Source organism: Miniopterus natalensis, chromosome 2 (assembly GCF_054644295.1).
Source record: "Miniopterus natalensis isolate mMinNat1 chromosome 2, mMinNat1.hap1, whole genome shotgun sequence".
Classification (NCBI taxonomy): Eukaryota; Metazoa; Chordata; class Mammalia; order Chiroptera; family Miniopteridae; genus Miniopterus; species Miniopterus natalensis.
Window position 1 is genome coordinate 181,427,521 of NC_142082.1, and position 19,189 is coordinate 181,446,709.

Here is a 19,189-nt window from a genome sequence, read left to right on the forward strand (position 1 = left end):
CAGTGCCATGTCCCCACCAGGCCCATCGAACCCCCACCTCACCTCTCCCAGGCTCTGGGCTGCCCTTGAGATAAAGTCCTGACCCCTCAGCTGGCTCGCCGGCCCTCCCGCTGCGCTCACCCGACCCTGGGGAGCAGACGTCTGTTTTCTCTCCTTTACCCGTTAATAATGGGATTAAAGGCAAGTTGCTGCCAAGGAGAGTGATTGACTTAAAAAAAAAACAAACCCACAAAGAAACCCAGAAACATTTAAGAAAATGAAAAACTTTAGCCACCAGCACTTTTTATTTAGACCTGAATTCATGAATTTTAACCAAATAAACACTGGCGCGTTAGGTATTAATATATGTACGATTATGCAAAACCACTACTATGGCTGTGATGAAAATTAGATTCTGACTCAGGGCCGGCGTTGCAGGAGAGGCGTCCTCCCGTTTCCAGCACTGTGAACTCAGATTGCTGTTGCCATGGTAACGGGGCTATCCTGGGAATCTGGGAACAAGGGACTGGTTGGTCCTGTGGGGAGGGGCTGGGCTCAGCTCTGTCCCCGAACCTCACAGGAGATGGGCAAGTCACCAGTGGGAGGAGGGGGGCAAAGTCAGCAAGTGCACAGTGCCCCCAGGTCACCCACATCCTCTCCCTCCCCTTTTTGATTGCCAGGGAGGTATCTCCTTCATCTTTCAATACATATTTGTTGAGCACCTATTATGTGTTAGACTAATGCTAGGTGCTAAGGATACAGCAGTGACAGGTCCCTGAGCTCATGAATCTGTATCTCAGAGTGGAAGACAGGTAATAAACAGCAAACAGACAAGTGACTCCAGACACATCAGGGTCCGGGGGTGTCAGGAAGGCATTGGAGCAGGTGATATGAGGGAGTGACTGGAGGCAGAGGAGCGAGGGGGTCTTGCCACCAGGGTGGTCAAGGAAGGCCTTGCTGGGGAGGGGTTGTTTGAGCTGGGGCTTAAAGGACAGGAGGGACACAGCCCGGCAAAGGCTTTGCTAGTCCTCAGGGTATAGTTGCCAGATAAAATAGGACACAGTTAAATTTGAATTTCAGATAAACCACGAACAAGTTTTTTAGTGTAAGTGTGTCGCATGTAACGTTGGGACATACACTAAAAAGTTATCCATGGTTTGCCTGAAATTCACATTTCTATTTGCTCAATCTGGCAAGCCTACGAAGTGGGGCGACTTGCCCAGGCTGCCAGCAGCAGAGTGTGTGAATGGGCACGCACTCCGCCCGCTCACCTGGCCACCCTGCCCTAGTCCCCCTGGAAGACGGCTCATGGTCTCCCTGCCAGCCACCCCCTGCAATCCGTTCTCACGGAGCCTGGGCTGGGCCACATCGATGTGAAACACCATCGGATCCTGCCTCTGCCTGTCCCACCCTGCTCGGAGCCTCCCGGGGCTCCCAGCCCTGCGCTGAGGCCGCAAGGCCCTGGGTGCTCTGGTCCTCTCCTGCCCGCCTCCCCTCGCTCCTGCCCCACTTCATGTGGCTGGTTGTCCCTCAGCCTCCAAGCCCCAACTTGGACATCGAGCCTCAAGGAAGCTTCCTGCAACTCCACGTGTCCCCGCCCTCTGATGACTCTCAGCTCCTCACATTTCTTTTATTAGCCATGTATCTTTTTTATTGTGGTAAAATATATATATATATATATATCCTAAAATTTATCATTTTAACTATTTTTAAGCGTGTGGTTTAGTGGCATTACATATACTCACGCTGTTGTGCCACCAGCCCCAGCACCCGTCTCCAGGATTTTCTCGTCTCCCCAGACGGAAACTCTGTCCATCAAACACTAACTCCCATCCTCCCCTGCCCCAGTCTCTGGCAGCCACCATTCGGCTTTCTGGCTCTATGAATTGGACTCCTCCAGGTGCCTCATATAAGCAGAATCACACGGTATTTGCCCTTTTTTTTTTTTTTAAACTGATTTCAGAGAGAGGAGGGGAGGGAGAGGGAAACATCAATGTAAGAGAAACATTGGTAGGTTGCCTCCTGCACAAGTCCTGATTGGCTATCGAACCCACAACCTAGGTATGTGCCTTGACCAGGGACTGAACCCGAAACCTTTTGGTGTTCAGGGCGATGCTCCAACCAACTAAGCCGCCTGGCCAGGCCCAGGGCACTGTTTTTTGATGAGCATTCGACTCGCCTCCTGCCTCCAACGCCAAGGCCACTCAGATAGGGTCCCCATCCTGCCATCAGTCCACTGAGTGATCATGGCCCAGGTCACCCTCCCTGGGCAAATCAGGGGGACAGCCTGCCACACTGTGCTGACAATGGTGAGCAGTCTCTCTGGAGGACAAGAGTCATCAGGACTCGTCAGCTAGAAGCAGAGCTAGGTGAGCCCCTCACCCCAACCCCAGGGCACCCCACTCTATATACTCCCTGAATGGAGTGTTCTGTCTTCCTGGGAGGATGGGAGGAGGGGCAAAGGTCATGACCTCAGGGCCCCAGTCAGCTTTGGGCCAGGGCTCAGGCCACCACAACCATAGGAAGGATCCCCTTCCCACCCAGGAGGCCACAGACACTGTGAAATTGTGAGTTGTTGTTTTAAGCTGCCTAATTTTGGGGTAATTTGTTATCCAGCCATAGATAACTGATACAAGTACAAACTGTACTGTGCTGTGAAATCACATCCTGCAGTATGTAAAATTCTACAACGGGCAAGATTAGTCCATGGTGGGAAAAAAATCACAAGAGTGCTTGCCTCCTGGGAGTAGGGGCAGGACTGAGTGAAAGAGGCATGAGGGAACATTCTGGAAGGATGGGAATGTCCTTTATTCTGATAGGGGCTTGTGTTACACGGGCGTATGCATTTGTCAAAATTCAATGATTGACTTTCAAGATTTGTGCATTTCGTTGTATGCAAATTTTATACCCCAAACAGTAAACACTGAATTGTTTAGAGGAAGTTGGACTGATGTAAAAAAATAAGATGAATTGGTGGGTGGGTACTGATAAAGCAAGTGTTATGAGAGGTAAATGGTAGAAGTCTGCCATTACAGTGTGTGGGTGTTCACTACAAATCCTTTCAACTTCGCTGTGTGTTTGAAAGTTTCATAATGAAATGCTGGAAAAATCACTTATTTGGCAAATACTCGCAGAGTGCTTAATGGGAGGAAATTAGAATAATAGCACTGTGTTCTGACAGTGAGTGTAACTGAGGTTATTGTGTGCCAGCATCTGACGAGGCTCTTTCACACGTGTTAGCTCATTTCATCCCCCCAGTCAGCACACGAGGAAGCAGTGGTGGTGCCTAATTTACAGATGGAGAAACTGAGGCATACGTGAGTCAATCCATCAACATCATGCATCAAGAAAGCTGCGAAGCTGGGATTTCCCTGGGTATGGGTGCTCAGAGGGGTTGAGCTGTGTCAGCCTGGGGTTGTCGTTTCCCTCTGTGCCTCAGTTCCCAATCTCTGAAGCAGAGATGCAAGCTGCCGTGTGGGTGAAATCGGGGAGCAGCGTACGCGTCTGAGGGTTGCATCTGTGCCGACTCCACATTGCAGTGGGGAGAAGCTGTGGAGCCTCAGGGGGCCCCGCTTCCCCCCAGAGCAGGTGCGCAGTAGGTGTGGAGACCCCGCAGCAGGGAGGCACTGTCTGCCCTCGGCCTGGCCTCTCCCTACAGGCCTCCTCTTCCAGGTGTGCTTCTCAGACCCTCAGCCGGGGGTTTCTGGGGACCTCACTCCCACGAGGTTGGGTTCCACACCGGCAGTGACTTAGCAGAGAGGCGACCGCCCCTCACAGCCCCAGGCCCCCAGGGCCTTGGCCCAGTCCTTTCCAGGAGGAGAAAGCTGCTCGGTTTTGCCTCGAGCCCCTGCTCCTGACAGTGTCAGTGGGACACGGGAAGGGCTGCACTAAGGGCACCAGCCCTGTGACTGTGCGTTCGAAGCCCAGGTTTTGGCCAGCGAGGGGCAGGAAGAGAGGGGATGGAGAACATAGTCCCTGCTTCAGGCTGTCCCACCCGAAGTCCCTCCCCACTACCTGAGTCATCTTCTCCGGCCACAGCCCTGACTTCCCTCACACCCTAGGAGTAATGTTAGCTGTTACATGTCCTGTGTCCCCACAAGCTTCTGCAGGCAAGGACAGAGGGAGGGACAGGAGGCGGGACTACGGGGCTGGGCACAGAGGGACTGGGGCCACTCGGCCCTCTACCCTCGCATCAGCCTGGCGAAGCCGATGTTGTCATCCCCACTTCTGTGGGCAGGAAATGGAGGCTCCGAGAGATGATGTGACCTTCCCAGGGGCCACCACCAGTCAGTGGCAGCACCAGGACTCCTGCCCGAATCAGCGCACTCCATGGCCTGGCTCCTTTCTGGCCGGCTCCACCGGTCCAAGGAGAATGTGAGTGAAAGGAAACCATCCTTCTGAGTGAACGGGCGAACCTGTGTCCACGGCTTTCCCAGTGCTCTTTATCATAAAAACCCAGAGGCTCTGCTCTAAAGCGGGGCAACCAGAGGAGGAAGGTGCCAAGGAGGAGGAGTTCTTTTCTGGAGTGCAGTGCAGTGACCAAAATAGGTCCCCATCAAGCTCAGAGGGCCGGTCCAGGCTGCAGGAAAAGTGAGTTTGGCAGGGACACCGTGGGCTGGTGGAGATGCTCTGCGCCCTGCGCCAGCTCTGGGGCACGTGCTGGGGCTGCCCCTGGAGTCCTGCCTGCTCGGGCCCGGGGCAGGGCCTCCCTGATTCTGCCTCCCTGCGGCCAGGCCCCAAACCTCAGCCTGAGCGGGCCATTGCCCGAGTCGCCACAGCCCCACTGCAGCCGTCATCTTCTTGCCCCGGGGTCACCTGTGCCTGTGTCTGTGCTCTCCATACCCAGGAGCTCCTCAAGAGCAGGGCCATGTGTGAGTGGTCTGGGGACTCGGTGGCCAGCGCAGGGCCTGGCCCAGGGTGCTGACACTGCAGGGAAGGGAAGGAGGATCTTTCTCGGACTCAGACTCTGTGACTGGTGGTCCTGTCTCCTGAGAGCCAGGCCAGATAAAACCTCATGGAGTCCCTAAGCCTGCAGAGATTACGTGTGTAATACAAAACGGTGGAACAACTATATGTGGGACTTTAATTCTGGCAACGTGGTGGGCCGGTGTACTAGTTAAGAAGCTCTAGTTAAGTAGTCCCAGCGGCTTTTTTCCTGCTCATGGAATGCCTGAAACGGAAAGCAGTTCTTCTTCAAGCAGCAACTAGGGATCGCAGGCGCATACATCCGGCGGCTCCTCCATCATCCTTCAGTGGATCCTGTGGGAGGTTTCCGTGGGCCGACCTTAAACTGGTCCCACTGGACAGGATGCAGTCATGTGAGCACACTTAGCCACAGGGGGCTGGGGATGTGAGCCCCAAAGGAAGGAGAAATGGTTTGGGGAACAGCAAGAGCTATTCTGCTGTAGTCAGATCTTCTGGGGGGAGGGGAGGAACGGAGGAGACACTCCTGTTACAAAACACCTAAAAATGCACAATCAGTTATCAGAAACTTCTTCATTCAGTGAATAGCTAAGTTTGCAGGGAACTAAGGGAAATTCCTGAGAAACAAATGACACCAGACCAGGAAGCAAATGCTGACCTCTGGCTGTGACAAACCATTTGCCCATAACAGGAACCTAGACCCTTGGGTTTTAACCATGGCACAGGGAACTGAAGACATCATTTTACCTTGAGCTCATAAAAGGTTAGGAGTAGGAAGTGAGACCCTCTTCTAGAGCCAGGACTTTCAAAGTGGTACCTTGAGTGTAAGGGTGGCCTATAAAAACCAACCTTCTAGTGAAGAGATAGCAAGGCACTCATTTGTCCTGGCCTCAGCAATGAATAGAGATGAAAGGATTCCTTCATGAGAACGTGTTTACTTAAGCTGGCCTTCGCTCATGCTCGAGGTCCAAATTTGTAAGCTGAGGTCCAAATTTGGGGTCCAGAAAACCCCAAGCCAAGACATTAACCTAAAGTGGTTTTATGTTGTAGACTGAGGCACATGGCTGGAGCACATCCCTGTCTGAAAACCATCAAGCTCACAGTCTCAAATGGCAAAACGGGAGAAAATGGTCCATGATGGTCAGACCACCGTGCAAAACTAGACCAAACAATTTCAGATGTTTGAATGATCAGAATGAGAATAAAAATGAGTTAAAGATGTTCGTAAAGAGAGAAGAATTGAGAGATGAAAAAGAACCAAGTAGAACTTCTGGAAGTGGAAAATGTAATAACTGAAATGTGAAACTCACCGGATGGGTTGAGCAGCAAATAGACACAGTTCAGGAGGGAATGGCTGGGCTGGAAGATGGAGCTGAAGCGATTAGCAGAATGCATAATGACGGGCCGCAGAAGAAGACAGAGACTATGAAATAGAGGTTAAACGACAAGAAAATTAGAGTGAGAAGAAAAATGCACAGCTGCTTGGAGTTCCAGAGGGAGAACAGAGGATGGGCAAAGTCATTATTCAAAGAGGCGATGGCGGAGGATTTTCCAGAATTGATAAAGGACATGAATTTCAGTCCAGGGCATGCAATCGATCCTTAGCAAAGGATTTAAAAAAAAAACCACATGTGGACCCATCACAATGACCCAGAACAGTGAAGAGAAGATTTTACAAGATGCCGGAGGGAAGAAACAAAAGGACACCCAGGGGAATGATAATTCAATGGAAGGCAAACTCCTGGACAGCATAATAGAGGCCAGGAGCCTGGATGCAATGTCATCAAATACTAACACACAAATAAATGAACTGTCCACTTAGAATCGATATCAAGTAAAACTGTCCTTCAAGAACAAGATGGAGATATCTTCAGACAAAGCCAAGACCCTGCAAGTGTCAGCGCCCCTCACAAGAGCCACTTCTCAAGGACGGTGATCCCTGAGGGAGGGAAGGTCCCAGAGGCAGGTGCAGGAGGGCAAAGGCATGGCCTGAGGTGCGGGGAAGTTTAAACACATGTTGACTTTATAGAGCAATTCTAATAGTGTCTAATTTGGGGGCTAAAACAGGTAAAATGTTCAGCAAGATCCTGGTATTTCCCATGGTGATGCTTCCAATGCTTTTTGGAAAAACACTGAAAAGGAAATTCTTTGAGGAATGTTTTCTGCTTTTCCTATGCCCCAAGTGCACACAGGTAACCTGCAGGAGGATGGGCGCCTGGACAGGAGCCTGGAAAGCACTTTCAGGCCCCAAACTCTCAGCCACGGGAGAGAATTCCCAGGATGTTGGTTCTCTGGTACCAGTCTTCCCATGCCCCAGCCCACTGGTTCTCAACCAGATCACCCCGAGGGCTTGTTAGATCCCAGTGGCTGAGCCCCACCCCTAGAGTCTGATGCAGCCTGAGAGTCTGCATTTCCAATAAGTTCCCAGGCGCTGAGGGTCCCAGAGCACAGTTTGAGAACCACTGCTTTAGCCATAGTGATCCCCAAGTCTCTCCAGGCTGTTGCAGGGTAAACATTCCTCCTTCAGGAAGCCTTCCAGAATGCACACCTCATCAAGCAAGGACTGTGTTTTTCATGATTATCTGTGTGCTTTCACCATTATCTGCTCAGAGCAGAGCAGGTGCTAAATCAATTTTAGTGGAATGACTGCCTTTCTAAATCTTAAAGGGCATATTCCTGCCAGTGGGTCTTTGGGTGGGGGTGGAAGTCAGAGATACCTCTGGGCTCTACCCCTACCAAGAAATTACTCACACTTGCGGGCACGCACACACACACACACACACACACACACACACACACACACACACACACACTCTTCACCAGGGCCAGCATACCTCCTCCAGCTCCTAGCAAGCCTTCTCCGGTGCTCACTGTGCATCGGGCCTGGCGCTGGACTCTGCTCAGTCCTACTGCCCCTATGCTTGAGACAAGTAGGGCTCCCAGGGGCTACTGCCCAGAGGCTTTTTCTAAAACTGAGGTCACTGACCCTGGGTGCTTCTTCTAGCTCCTCTTTGTCCTCCAACGCCCCCCATGGAAGGCCATGTCCCCTAAGGATTGGTTTGGGGTCCTAAAAAAGTCCTTCTGGCTCCTCTTTTCCCCCAAAGCTGTCAGCCTCCTGGCGGGGAAATTAAGTGGGACACCACGGGCAATCGATCCCAACAAGCTTAAGATGTTCTGTTCCAGGAGAAGGCCCTGCTGACGGGAGAGGCAGCTGCCAGGCTGCTGGTGAGACTCCTGCAGGAGCGGCTGTGACCTTCTCCCACCCTGGCGAGGGGGAGGAAGGACAATACTGCGTGAGCGAGGGGCACATGACCCCCTCCTGGAGGGATTGGGTGTCCCATGAGGTCCCAGGGAGATGTCCAGAGCACTCAGGGGTTGGAGGGGACAGTGGGGCGCCCAGGTGGCTGATTTATGAGTCCAGATTAAGAAGACTGATGGCCTGTCCCTTAGCCAAGATATGAGTGTCTTTGCAAACCTCGGAGGGCCCAGACATGGAGGGGGAGCTTTATAAGGAGCAGTTCAGGGGAGTAACGGGGAGTAATGGGTGAAATTGAGCAGGAGAGATATCTTGACTGGGAAATCGTTACGGTTGGAAGCTGGCTCTGACAGGAAGGCGAGGGCCCCCTGCCTTGAATCTGGAACTCTGGCTGCACCAGGTGTGGGAGGCGCATGTGGGATAAGCCGGGGCCTGGGAGACTAATCGGATCACCCCGAGGCCATTTCTTCGAAGCTGCAATTGCCACCCTGGGCCACCCTGTCCCTTGGCAGTCACACCTGCCTGCATCCCCCACCTGAACAGGGAGAATTACATCTGTGGGCCGCTGAGGGCCAGGAGCACCCAGGAAGGGTGGGGGCCCCAGAGAGGGACACTTGTTTGACAGAGGAGAGCAGCAGTGGCTCTTGCAGGGGGCAGGTGCTTGTTCTTGGTGACTGTCCTTTGCCTGTGTGGGGGTCCAGGCAGGCACCAGCACCCTGTGGGGGGCCAAGGGAGCACAGTGGGTGCGTAGGAGCACCGGGATTCCAACACCGAGCAGGCTAATTCCGGAGCCCAGCTTTCTGTTCTGGGTCCCTGAAGCAAATTATGACCGGAGATTGGCCCCTGGGGAAAGCCCAGGCAGGCTGGCCTCGCCCCTTGAATGTTCCTGAAAGCCTCCCCAGGCACCTCTGAGACGCAGTGAGGTGCTCGGGTACCTGCTGCGCCCGGGACGCGCTCACAGCCATCCTGAGCAGGTGGCTTGAACCTTCCTCAGCTAATGCCCAGGCTTCACATGCCCCCGCGCAGGGCCAAGCGCTGAGTAATTCGATGGTGTCTGCCAAGGTGGCTCCCTGGCTGGAAGAGCAGCTTGACTCACGCTCTGACTCAGGGCCCAGAACAGGGGAGCACAGGCTGTGAGTGCCAGGGGGCCCCTCTCACCGCCAGGCCCCAGCTTCCAGCGGTTTTACCACGTTACCTGAGCCTTGGGGAAGCACAAACTTGTTCTCTGCATTTTGCAAATGAGAGGCAGGGAGCAGGGGAGGGGAAGCGCCCTGCCCATCTGGGATCCCTGGCTGCTAAGTGCAGATTGCTTCAAACCCCGGTTGCCCCCTTGCCCCAGGTCACACACTTGGCTCTGTTGTTATTGCTTCATCCCTCCCGACCTCTCCCAGAGAAAGCAGGCAGGGCCTGATGCCCACAAGGTCCCGGGAGCTAAATGTCCAGTCTGCCACGTTAGCAGATGCTCTTCTGCCTTCTGAGGACCAGCATGGGCCGTGCTCCTGGGACCTGCGGAGGCCACTGGGCTACAAAACAGGGATGTCGTCCTATGCAAGCCCGACACATCCAACAAGATTTCTCACTGGCCTAAGGGATGGACAAGGACCCACGTCTGTGATGAAGAGGATGGGTTCTGTCCCAGTCACGTGGCCTGGAGCTGGGAAACGGCACTGAAGCGTCAGTCGGACCTTCACAGAGGTCTCCAGATACACCAGGCTCAAGCCCAAAGAGGCTCTGCCCAGCGGGGTGGCCTTAACATCCCTCAGCAACATCAGCCATCGAAGACCAGGCCCCCGGCCCTTCTAGCCTCTGGAAAGGAGAGGAGGGCGCTGGGTGGAGGGGCCACGTGGGCCTCCAGGCTGCAGCCAGCGTTGGGCCCGTGACCTCCCTCTGGACCTCGGCGTCCTCACTGTTGAACGGCGGGCATCTTCCTGCCAGGAGACTGGAGCAACCCTGAGGATTCTCAGAGAGCGGGGCAGGCTGCCAGGCCCCCGCCCACTCTCTCTAAGCGCCCCTTCCCCTCCTGCCCTTGCTGGTGAGAGAGGCTAGCTGCGGGTGGATGCCCGCTTCTGCCTGCTGGGCATGGGGGCACCAGCCCAGGCGCCCGGTGCTCAGACTTGCCCTAACTTTTAGTTGGAGGCTTGAGCGCCTCTGCATGGGTCCTGTGGAGGTGGGCCATGTTAAACAAGGAGTCATTTCTCAACCCAGATGCCTCCTTTTCCTGGAGAAACGTCTCGAAGTACCTGATAAATAAGGTACAAAAGCAGCTCAGGTAGCTCCCCATGTAGCTTCGCAGTGACACCGGTTACATAAAAACAGTGAGGGCCATTTATCTTCTGCCATCGGAACATGAAAGCAGACTCTTGGGACTGCAGCTATTAGTATGTGTTAATAGGATTTATCTTACCCAGAGCTGCCAAGCAGCATCCTGCCTTCCAGAGCCAGGCTGCTGGGGATGGCCTGGCCTGTAGCAATCATTAGAGAAGGTTCCACTGCCCTTAAATTAGGGATCAGGTTTAATAGCTTGGGGCTCCTCCCTCCCTTGGGCTCCAAGTGTAACAGCCTGCCAGGGCTGTCACCTCCCCCAGGCCTCCTGCACGTGTGTGTGCCCCCCCCCGTTTTACTGAGTCTCCAGGCCACCTGCAGGCTGAGGTCCCCTGGGCTCTGGGACCTGCTCAGGTCTCCAGGTCTCTGTGATCAGGCCCTGAGCCCAAGAAAAGCAAGCTTCAAGGCCTGAGACCTGGCCTCCTCAAGGTTTCTGGGGTCCTACACCAAGAAACACTGCTGACTCGCCTCCTCATCGTTCCCCTGGACCCAGCCTCCCCCTTCCCACTCTCCGTAGGATCCACTTTAAGTGCAAATGAATCTGACTGCACCAGCCTCTCTTCCAGTACTTTCAGAATAAATAAGCTCCCCCTCCCTCCCGTCAGCTGCCCTCTGCCCACTCTTCCCGCTCTCTCTGTTTCCTGTCTCAAAATCCATGCCAGCTTTCGGTACCCCCCACTTCTCACGGTGTCCCCCACCCCACCTATGCTGTTTCCCCGGTCTGAGTGCCCTCCCCTCCTCAATTTCCTGGGCTTTGCGGGGCTGTGAAATGCCACATTGGGTGAGAACTTTTATTTTCCAACTTACATAAGCCTTGGCCACAATGTGCCCCCTGAGACGCCATGTTGCCTGTTCCCACGCCGCAGAGCCTCAGAAGGACAATAACCCACGCTCATCTGGAGCGAGGCTGGGCTCCTCGCCTTCTCCTCATTACCCCGCGGCCTCAAGGGCCCAGCAAAGGACTGCAGGGCGGCAGCTGCGCTCACAGCCCCCGGGGGCCACGGGACCACCCGAGGGACAATGTGATGCTGGACAGCATGGTCCTTTCAAGTGCATTTGCTTTGTCACGTGTGTCTGTGTTCCTTCCATTTCTCAGAAATGCTCATGCGGCCCCAAACCTCCCCATGATAAGGCACAGGGATCTCAGGCGCACAGTTAGGTCAGGGGGTCAGACAGGAGCTTGGAGGAAACTGGACCTGATTTCAAAGGGGCGGAGGGCTTGGGTGGTGCTCCTGGTACAGCGAGTGGTGAGGCTTCTTAGTGGGTGCCCTTGACGGGGGGGGTCAGCGCACCCAGGTGCTGAGGATGCAGAAAGGGATGCTCGGTCAGCACCCTCGGAGCCCACGGCCTGGGAGAGAGGCTTGGTGGGGTTGGTTGGATCTGGGGTTGGTTGTCTGCAAATCTCTCTGGAGCCAGATTAAATAACGTGAGCTTGTTGTCAGGGTCCCGGAGATGTCCCCTGCTTTCCTTAATTGCAGGGAGGAGGGCACATCTCCACCTGGCCCTCTCTGACGGCCGCAGGCAGTGCTGCTCTCGCTCTCCCTTGACTTTGCCTTAACTTGTCTCTCCTTCTGCCTCCAGGGTCCCAAAGCCAGCACCATCTGCGGGCCCCTGAGTGTCTCCGGAATCCCAGAATCTGTTAGCCATGGACCCATCAGGGGTGCACAGGGGCTGGTCCCCTGGGATGGAGGGAGGTCTCCTTTCGCCACAGGGGGTAGAACAAGATCTCTTTGGACAATGCATACATGCATCTCTATTACAGACAAAAAGATACGCAAACCGTTCATTGACTGCTGTGGGAGGCCAGAGGAGAGTGAAGGCCCTGCAGGGGGTGTGTGTAGGCGTGTGTGTCCCAGGAGATTTCACAGAACAAGAGGGTTTCCCCAAGTTCAAAGGCTTCCGAAGGCTGGGCTAGGCCTTCTGTGAATCCCTAGCACCTAGCACAGGCCTGGCCAGAGAAGATAGTGAATGAATGAGTGAATAAATGACTCGTGGGAAGGGGGAGGTGGACAGGCGGGCAGGACCAGTGCAGGACACCCAGCAGGCTCTGGGCCGACCCTGCAGGGAGCAGAGAGCCAGTGTGTGTGGTCTATGGAGGCCCTGTGGTCTTTGACTCAGTAATTCCACTTCCAGGAATTTCTTCCACAGAATTACTTGCACAAATTCACAAGGATATTTACTACAGCATGGAAGCAACCTAAATTTCCATCCACATGGGGTTGAAACTGTTCACCATGGAGCATTCATGCAATGGAATTGCAGAAGCCATTAGCGAGAAGGACGTCCATCAGCATGGTTGATACGAGCAGAGCTGAGAGATGTATTGTGAAATGAAAACCACTGGCGCAGAAGAAAGCGGGGGGTGGGGGGGTTGGGGGGGAGGGCATGTGTAGGTGCAGGCACGCTCGTGTGGAGAGCTCGGGAAGCCAGGAAGGAAGCTCCCTTATTATAAACCCTTCTGCTTTCCCCCTTTTCATTTCTGTCTCAGTTTCAAAAGCAGTTATTAAGACTGAAAAATAACATAACAGTAGACAAACTTATTTGGCACCTTTCTGGCAGGAAGGAGCAGGTTGCTTGCTAGTGATATGATGAACCTTTAACAAATTGCCCTCAAACATAGAGGCATGTGGCCATGGTCTAGATCAGGGCCCGGGCTGACTCTGGGGGAGGAGGGCATTGGCCCCCACATGTGGGTCCAGGAGGGAGTGGGAGGCAGGCCAGGGAGCACCAGGCTCAGGGCAGGGCTGCGGGGGGCAGCAGATGGCAGCCTGTCTGTCAGGCTGAGTCACAAGCCCTCAGGGTTCCCACAGAGGGGCAAGGATGCTGAGATTCAAGCAAGGGGAGCAACGTGTCTAGGTGACAATCTGCAGCAGCGGAAACGGGGAATTGGAACCCAGAACTCTCTGGTCCCAGTCTGTACTAGCCTTCGGAGATGCTGAGGGGCCCAGACTCCCAGGGTTTACCAGAGCCAGCAGGTGCAGGCAGTGTTTCTACTCCAGTTGCCTGTGGGCGGGCGTGAGAACCCTGCTGCTGGGCAGCTCTTCCTTAGGGACTTGTTCAAATGGAATAGGGCCTGTGAACCTGGAGACGATGCTATACTGTGTATCTTGGGTCCCTTTATTTACTTTCCAGTCTTTGGGCCAAAGGGCAAGTGTCCACCTCTTATCAGAGCACTAAAGGGGATGTGGTAGGTCCGTGTGGCTGTGGCAGTAGATCAGAGAGCCGCCGCCAGGTGAGCTATGGAGAGCTGCCCTGTCCACCTCCCTCCCCACCAGAAGTGTCCCTTTGCTGCCAAACTTGGAGGATCGAGGTCTTATCATTATTAAGGAAAGTGGTAAACTCCTTATAGAAACCAGGCTCAGAGAGTTGGAGGCGCTTGCCTGAGGTCACACAGCTAACCAGAGGGGCCAGGTTGAATGCCGCTTCTACAGCTTGGTGCTTGGAAAGGAAATACTAATGTCAGAGGAATGAGCCTCTAATGACATTTCAGGCTCCTCTGTAGGCTGGTCTGGTCTGGGAGAGAATGGCTCTAGCCCCTTAAATGACACCCCAGAGAGCGCTCTTGGAAGGCTGGGCTGGCCAGAGGGCCTTTCAGCTCCATTTGAAAGCCTCCCAATTCCCCACTGTGCAGCCGTGGGTGGTATTTTCTTCACAGTAACAAGCTGGCCCTCAATCAGCTGGAGTGTGGAGCCTTTTCAGTCCAGGCTACTGAGGCTGTTAACAAATATGCTGCTCTGAGGGCCTGAAGCCTCAGAGGACACATCTGGTCTCAAGAAGCCTCTGTGACAGTCTCCAGCTCCGATCCCACCCTTTCTGCCCTGGCTGGTGGGAGAGGCAGGGAACGGGCAGGCTGATTTAGTGTCCCATGCCTTCCCAGCTCTGCCCTTAACTTCACCTCCTTCCCACCCCCGTGCCCATCCTTCGGGCGTCCACACGCCCCTTGACTGTCCCCCTACAGTCGTTTCCTGGCTCCACACTGCCTTCAAGAGAAAGTCCAGACTCCCATGTTTCTCCCCTTTCAGGGTCTTGCAGATGGGACACCTGCCTGCTCTCCAGGACACTCTTGTTACTCACCAGCTGGCCCCTCCCTGCAGACAGGCTGCTCATCGATGCATAACTCGTGCCCTCTCCCGAGGGTGCCACCCACTTCTCTACCCGGTGAGCTCAGCCTTGAAGACCCAGCTCAAATAGCATGTCTTTTGTGACATCTCCCGGGACCTGCGTGCCACCTCCCCATCCCTGACGGAATTAGTCACTCTGCCCCAGCACAGCACAGCTGTCTCTAGAACATTCCACTCTATGGCAGCAGGGGGCCTGTTTCTCTCCTGCCCTCAAGGTCACAGACAAGGTCACCTTCATCTTGGCGTCCGTGGTGCCTAGCCTTGCACTTAGCAGAGGCACTCAGGAAATGCCCGCGGCTTATTTAAATCCACTGAAGAAGGATCTCGGCTCGGGGGACTCCTGTCAATACTTCCTTTCCTGAAAGTGGCCCAGGAGAGAGCATGGGCGGGGTGGGACGACGTTAGAGTCCTGTCCCCCAGGAGGGGTTCCCAGGCCCTCCCATGGTGGCAGCAGTAGAAAGAGCCTGAGTCTGAGCTTTGTCACAGGTTCCAGTTGCACTTGACCCCGACCCAGAAGCCGGTCTCATTTTTCTTCATCCCACCGCCTCCAGCTTGGTGATGATGAGACCCCAAATCGCGAACTTCACAGTCCTACTTCCCCACGTTTCCTGCCTGGGTGGCTGGCCTAAGATGGGGGCAAGTGTTCCCCTCTGGCGGAGACACTGGCCGTCCGCGGCTGCTGTCACCTCACCGCTCTCTCGGCCTGAGCCTGGTGCGTCCCTGCCGCGGCCTGGCCACAGGCTCACCCGAGCGGGTTTAAGTGAAATGAGGTTTCCTTCTGTCACGTTTCCCCATGATCATTACGACCTTCTCCTGTAAAAGGACGGAGCCAGACTCAGCGGCTCAAGGGAGGGGGCTGAGAGTGGGGTGGTTTTTTCCGTCTTTCTCCAAGGTTCTTTGCAATGAGGCTGTATCACTACCCTGATCTTGTCTGAGCCTGGCTGGAACCCTCTGAATCACGGGTGTAGCCGGAGAGTGAAAGAAAATGGAAAAGTAAACATCAACCTGAACAAAGCAGCTCTGCTTTCTAACCTGAGGCAGGCGTGGAGGCGGGAGGAGGCCTTGCAGGAGGGTGGCCCTGGGCGGTCCCTTAGCTTCTCAGAGACGGGCTCCTCGGGTGAGGCGGGGTGCTCTGTAAGCCCACTGCCTAAGTGCATCAGAATGGCCAATTTAAAGGTTCTCTCCAAACCTTGTTGGGGGAGCAAATGAAACAATGTGTGAAGAAGCCACTTTCTAAACTGGAAAACGGTGCATAACTACGAGCCACCGAGGCTGTTACCATTTAGAAAGTGTGTGCGGCGTCCTCACAATGGAACATTATTCAGCCTTAAAAAGAAGGAAATTCTGGCGCGTACAGAGATGAACCTGGGAGACGTTCTGCCGAATGAAATAAACCAGTCGCCGAAAGACAAACACCATCGGCTTCCATTTCAGTGAGGCACCGAGAGGACGGCAGCTGCTGGGGCTGGGGGGCGAGCACCCGGAGTGCGTGTCTCGGCGACACAGTTTCAGTTCGGGCAGATGAGAAAGTTGCGGAGACGGATGGTGGTGACGGCTGCCCATGAGAATGTGCTTAATGCCACTGAACTGCTCCCTAAAAATGGCGAAAATGGTAAATTTTATGTATATTTTACCACAATTTTTAAAAAAGCCACTTTTGGAAATGGCAAGTGAAGGGATGGAAACATACACCTCGTTTCCGGAAAAAAATAAAGGGGTGTGTGTGTGTGTGTGTGCACGTGCATTTCCTTTATATAGATGACAAATAAAATAAAGGGATTTGAGAGAAACTTTCAAAGGAAGGTGCCAGCCCACGAGGCTGTGGCTTTTACAGCCTCTAAGTCAGCATCCTTCACATTGGAGAGAAGCTGATATTGCCTGTAACATTTTTAAAGGTCAAAACCAAGTGGAATGTCGGCCCACTGCCTAAATGCATGATAATAGCAGATTTAAAAATTAATTACAGGGTCTCTCCTGCTGACACCTGGTGTGGGCTCAGTGGGTACAGAGCCCAGAGGGGCCACTCAGAGGTGCCACTGTCCCCAGAAGGCCTTTTACCGTCTGCTTCTGTCCTCAGGAGCCGCTCAGCTCCGCTTCATGCCATTGTCCCGGCCAACAATATGTTTTGAAATGAAAAATGTTCTCATTGGACACAAAGGAGACACCTTCCAGATTCGGAGCCCAGAGAGGGATAAAAACTGTACAGGACTTAGCTGAGGGCAGAATGGAGAGCAATCCAGCGAGGGCATCTGGGAAACGTCCTGAGCTACAGGAGCCTTGAGACACAGCCTGGGTAGAGTCAACAGAGCGCCATGGAGCGCTGATTACAGCCACGGGCTTTCCATGTGGTGCCTGACTTAAGTTCTCCCAGCTCCAAAAAAGGCCTTAGGCCAGTGTGTGCCTCCGTTCACTCACTCACTCATGAAATTCTCTATCAGTCAGTATGGCTAGGCTCTGCTGCAGCGACAACATCAGCGTGTACCCAGGCCATTCCATGTCAGGGAACATGTGACTCTTAAAGTAAAGGCTTTGGCTCTGTCTTCAGTGACATAGCCACACTTAACCTCTCAGTTTTGCCTTGTGCTGGGGAGGAGGGGAACCAGACGATTCGGTTAGCACGTACCTTTCCTGCTTGTTTTGCTAGGCTGTTGTCAGGATGGAGGAGTTGTATATGACACACAGATCATCAAGTCCTCACAGACGTAAATTACACATGTGGAATACGAATGTAAAATATGAATGTATTATTATTGTTGTTATTATTACTGATATTAATAATCTTTCCTGTCTTTCCCACCACCCGAGAACCAGCCATGACCGTCAACCCAAAGTCACGGGAGGCAGTCTCTTCCCATCAGGACAGAGGCGCTGAGCCGACCTGGAATGCATTTGACTCCTGGTGTCCTGACAGTGCTTAGATTTTTTTTTTCTCCTCTGCTGGAATTTCTATCATTATCCAATCCCAAAGCCACAGATGCATCAAAATCTTAATAGCCTTGGGCCCCAGAGCCTGAGAACGCAGCATCGTGATGCACAGCTACAGACGGCAAGTGCTGGGTCTCTACATTGTGACATGAACACGTGGCTTTGGCTCCATTCCGTTGGGGCTTGGGCCCTGCAGAGCCCATTGAGAGGCTTCAGGGAAAACATTCAGTGGCGGGCGCCCATTTAATTGTCTCTGTTTTGCTGTCCCTGGCCCTCTCCCAAAGTTATGCCACAGGACGAATAGCAGGGCTTTGGGAAAAACTCATCAAGAAAGAGCCCGACAAGCTCAAAGTTTCCACGTGCCTGTCCTTAGGTTTCCGCTTGCGACTGTGTTTCTTTGCTCTCCCTCAGCCGAGGCCCTGCCCCAGCAGCTTTCTTTCCCTCCTTTGAGCCGGTGATGGCTTTTCTTTCTCACCCCTCCCAGCCCCCTCCCCCACCACACGTTTAGCCCGAGGTTTTCTCTGATAGGAAGCGTAGGGCAATGCACTTGCAGGAACTCCTTGGCGTCAGGCAGACCTGCGTTCAGTTTCTGCCTCTGACCCTTACTGGGTATGTGCTCCTGAGAATTCCTGAACCTCTCTGAGCCTGATTTCCTCCACAGCACCAGGAAGGCAACACCTAGTTTATAGAGCTTGCTGTGTGACTATGACATACTCCTGCCTTTCTGTCCTACCTCTCCCTCACCCACCGGCCACCCTGGCCCAGGGCCACTCTCCTCTGGGGTCCCCCAAACCCTTGTGTTCTCTGCCTGGCAGCTCAGCACACAGGGCCCTGGCTCAGCCCAGCACTGGGTGGGCCCGACTCTCCACGTCCCAACTCCTCAGGTGCCAGGCAGCGCCTTGGGTGGAGCGTGGAGAGTGGGGGGGCTCTCACACAATCTGGTGCATGAGCAAAGAGGGGATCCAAAAAGGCAACTCAGGGGCACAAGCTCAGGACACAACCTGAGAGGCACCAGGGCGTTTTTACAAACCAGTCTCCTCTAGCTTGAGCACGTCTGGAAAAGCTGATAAAACGGACATTTCTGAACCTGTAAAATTGAGGCAGTGGTGGCCTCAGCAAGGGGTGGCCCTCCCACCAGTGTCATTTTTCAGTGAGTGTCAGCCGGAGCCCTGAACAGAGAGACACGTGGTCTGGCGAGGCTCCTCTCTTCTGAATGCTGCTCCTTGGGATGCAGGCTCCCAGGAACAGGGCAATTGATCTCTGCACGGCGGACACAAAAGCCCACGCAACGTGGGACCTGGAGAGACACTGCGACAGTCAATTAACGCCAGGCACAGCGTTCGACCTGTGTCCTTTCCAAAGAAGGCAGCTTGCCAGTTGGCTTGGTGCCCCTTGGTGGATTCTGAAAACCCAGGCACTGAGAAATGCTTCTCCTTGTCAACTAATTGAGCCACACATTCAGCTCAGAAAGCATATATTTGTTGTAGAATTGCCTGCATAACAACGTCAGGTCAACCGAAAATCCCAGACCTAGGTGAGATATGTGGGAAACATGGAGATGGAAGGAAGGAGCTAATTTTTATTGAGTGTCTACTATGTGCAAGGAATGGTGTAGGCATGTTTTCACTGAATTCGCACCAGGCAAGGGGGGTGCTATTTCCTT